Genomic DNA, 4,104 nt, shown 5'->3' with positions numbered 1-4,104 from the left:
AATGGCTCCTACCCTCTCCCCCTTTAAAATCCTCCGTGAGATTCACTTCTACTGCTATGCTTCTAAGAAGTCAACCAGGCAATACAGCTATCCTTAACTCTGTAACCCTCTGACTGTTTTCTCATTCATGTCCTCTCTCCCCACTTCTCTATGGTTCGATGCATTCACTAGAGTTATTTTTAATTAGACTGCAAGCTCACTGGGGCAGGGACTGTGAGTCTGTACTGTGTCTGTCATAGTGGGACCCTTCTCCCAATAAGGCCTTTGGCTGCTACCACAACACTAAGAGTGAAGGCCTGTTTTCATGCCTGCAGATCCCAAAGCCCTATGGGATAGAGTGCAAGCTGGATTCTAGAGTGACTCATGCAACAGTGGCATTGCTGACTAAACAACAAGGAGTCCATATGGCACCTTAGAGATTACCGAATGTATTTGGGCATAAGCTTTCGTGGGCTAAAACTCACTTCATCAGATGCATGGAGTGGAAAATACAGTAGAGCAATATAAATACACAGCATATGAAAAGATGGGAGTTGCCTTACCAAGTGTGTGTGTGTGTGGGGGGGTCAGTGCTAACGAGCCAATTCAATTAAGGTGGAAGTGGGCTATTCTTAACAGTTGACAAGAAGGGAGGAAAAATCACTTTTGTAGTGCTAATGAGCTCAATGTAATCAACGTGGCCCATTTCAAACAGCTGACAAATTGCTGACTAAGTTTCAGTTGCACACTCTACCCTAGGCAAGTCAATGATCCAGTTTCTACCCCATAGCCCAAGGGTGCGGGTGGGGTTGGCACTAGGAGTTGGAATTTCTAACTGGAGCACACTGGATAGGAGCCAGTGCAACAACCAACCATGACCCTACAGCACCATGTTTATATCATCATTACAGTGCCTAGACAGAGCAGTACACCACACCGGAGGCATGGCATGGCCACCTAGGGATAGCACTTTGCACTGAGAGGCAGGAGTCTCAAGCTCCACTCACAGTCTCTCTCTCAGCCACACAATCTATAGTCTGGGTGTTGCTCTACAGCGAGATGGTTGGTCTCTGGAAGGACAACAGCTACAGGCAAAAGGTTTTGGTTGGAGGAAACAGGCCTGAGAATTACCTCTGCTCAGCCATATCCAACACCAGAAAGGCAAACGTATCAAGCCAGGAACTGCTATCCTAAGAACCACTTAGTGCAAAGCAAAATAGAGAATCACCATTACCTAAAGAGCAGACACCTCTGCAGTCTGCTTTAGAGTTCTCTTAACCAGTGGCTCTCAACCTTTCCAGACTACTGTCCTCCTTTCAGGAGTCTGATTTGTCTTGCATACCCCCAAGTTTCACCTCACTTAAAAGATACTTGCTTACAAAATCAGACATAAAAATACAAAAATGCCATAGCACACAATTACTGAAAAATTAGTTACCTTCTCATTTTTACAATATAAATTGTAAAAAATCAATTTGAATATAAATATTGTACTTACATTTCAGTGTATAGTATATAGAGCAATATAAGTCATTGTATGAACATAAGAATGCCCCTACTGGGTCAGACCAAAGGTCCCTCTAGCCCAGTATCCTGTCCTCCGACAGCAGCCAGTGCCAGGTGCTCCAGAGGGAACGAACAGAACAGGTAATCATCAAGTGATCCATCCCCTGTTGTTCATTCCCAGCTTCCGGCAAACAGAGGCTAGGGACACCATTCCTGTCCATGATGGCTAATAGCCATTGATGGACCTCTCCTCCATGAACTTATCTAGTTCTTTTTTAAACCATTATAGTCTTGGCCTTCACAACATCCTCTGGCAAGGAGTTCCACAGGTTGACTGTGCATTGTGTGAAAAAATACTTTTTGTTTTAAACCTGCTGCCTATTAATTTCATTTGGTGACCTCTAGTTCTTGTGTTATAAGGAGTCAATAACACTTCCTTATTTACTTTCTCCACACCAGTCACGATTTTATAGACCTCTATCATGTCCCCCCTTAGTCATCTCTTTTCTAAGCTGAAAAGTTCCTCCCCTCAGATGGAAGCCGTTCCGTACCCCAGTCATTTTTGTTGCCCTTTTCTGAAACTTTTCCAATTCCAATAGATCTTTTTTGAGATGGGGCAACCACATCTGCACAGTATTCAAGATGTGGGCGTACCATGGATTTATATAGAGGCAGTATCATATTTTCTGTCTTATTATCCATCCCTTTCTTAAGGATTCCCAATATTCAGTTTGCTTTTTGACCTGCCACTGCACATCGACTGGATGTTTTCAGAGAACTGTCCACAGTGACTCCAAGGTCTCTTTCTTGTGTTGTAACGGATAATTTAGACCCCATCATTTTATATGTATAGTTGGAATTATGTTTTCCAGTGTGGATTACTTTGCATTTATCAACACAGAATTTCATCTGCCAGTTTGTTGCCCAGTCACCCAGTTTTGTAAGATCCTTTTGTAACTCTTCGCAGTCTGCCTAGGACTTAACTATCTTGAGTAGTTGTGTATCCTCTGCAAATTTTGTCACCTCATCGTTTACTGCTTTCCCAGATCATTTATAAATATGTTGAATAGGACTGGTCCTAATACAGACCCCTTGAATTTTAGTTTGTACTGACTTAGCTAATACTTTTTATGTAGCCTAGTTGAAAAACTAGGTAAATATCTAGATGAGTTGATGCACTTCCTTGAAGACCTCTGCATAACCCTGGTTGAGAACCACTGCTCTACACTGTTTAACTGCCTCATTTTCACCTGAGCTGTATGTGCAAGTGACAGGGAGGCAGCATAAATAAATAGGTGTGCTAATGATAAGGCTGGTAGGTGTTTGATTTGGAGAAACAGCAGCGTACTCTTACCTTCCTTCAGCTATGCCTGTAAAGACTGCCCCAGCCTTGTCTGCAGGCATTCTACAACTGGGTATCATTAGTGTACATATGTTTCCTCATATTTACAAGATCTCCAACTGACCTGGTTATACAGGTATAACCATGGTGGGGTGATTCTCATTTAGGAGTTCTTGCTTCTGGCTGTTTGATAGACTAGAAGAGCCATTAGCATGCATTACACAGGGCAGCATACAGCAGTTGCTGGGCTGGTTTTGTCCTTACGCTGGGCCACTCTAAGCTGCCACACTCTGCCACTCCTAGCGCCACAGCATGGGACAACAGTAGCACATAGAAGTCCCTGCTGTGGCATCCCCAAGGCAGTGGCCTCTGCAAACAGGAGGGGCAAGTTTTATCACTGCTGTCTGGTAGCTAGGCCCCTTTGAGCAGCAGCTGCCTTTCACATAAGAACTGGGAGTTCACCCCATATTGGGCACTTGGAAATAAACTACAGAGGCCCCCCCAGGAATAGGTGCTGTACAGGGATAATCAAAGCTGCCAGCAAAATTAGGAGAGAGGGACCCACCAAAAAAGGGGTATAAGTTCCCTACATTCAGCCAAAACCAGAATGGAGGGCAGACCTTGTACAGTATGAAGGTCTGGGGCGGGGACAGGACAAGGCAATAATAAACAGGCATTTAGTCCTAGGGGAGCAGGAAGCCTGTCCTCCTCAGTAAATCCCAGAGACCATAACCTACCTTCGGATGACAATGAGTTCCAGTTGAAGAGGGTAACACTGTACAATAAAGCTATTTGAAATGAGTCGTCAATAAGGAGTAAACTTGCTCGAGTATATTGCATCCAAAAGGGCAAAATGCGACAGACCGTGAGTCACATAAGTGCAGTGATTTGCAAGGTGAAGTATTGGGAGATGCAGTAGCATCCGATCATTTTGCAGTAAGGCATTTCTCTGTGCAAATGGGCTTAGACTGAGGGCTGTATTTATGGACACGGCAAACAGTCCAGGAAGCATGGGAGAGCAATGATGCCATCACATCACCAGATGGTTTAGTCCAATACAGAGATCCCTGACAGCATACCCGTGGGAGTGTGAAAGAGCCTGTCAGAGACATGAACAATATTTCTGGGAGTCCAGATGAAGGATCACTAAAAAATCCAGATGAATGCATCTGACTCTAAACAGCAGGAACTAGAATAGCTACAAATCTTTAACCCTACAGTACTGCCCACATTTAAACAGCACTTGCAATGCGCAAAACATTTCAACAGTCAAAAAA

The sequence above is a fragment of the Lepidochelys olivacea genome (genome assembly GCF_965140295.1).
Source record: "Lepidochelys olivacea isolate rLepOli2 genome assembly, chromosome: 8".
Classification (NCBI taxonomy): domain Eukaryota; kingdom Metazoa; phylum Chordata; order Testudines; family Cheloniidae; genus Lepidochelys; species Lepidochelys olivacea.
This window is presented reverse-complemented; position numbering follows the sequence as displayed.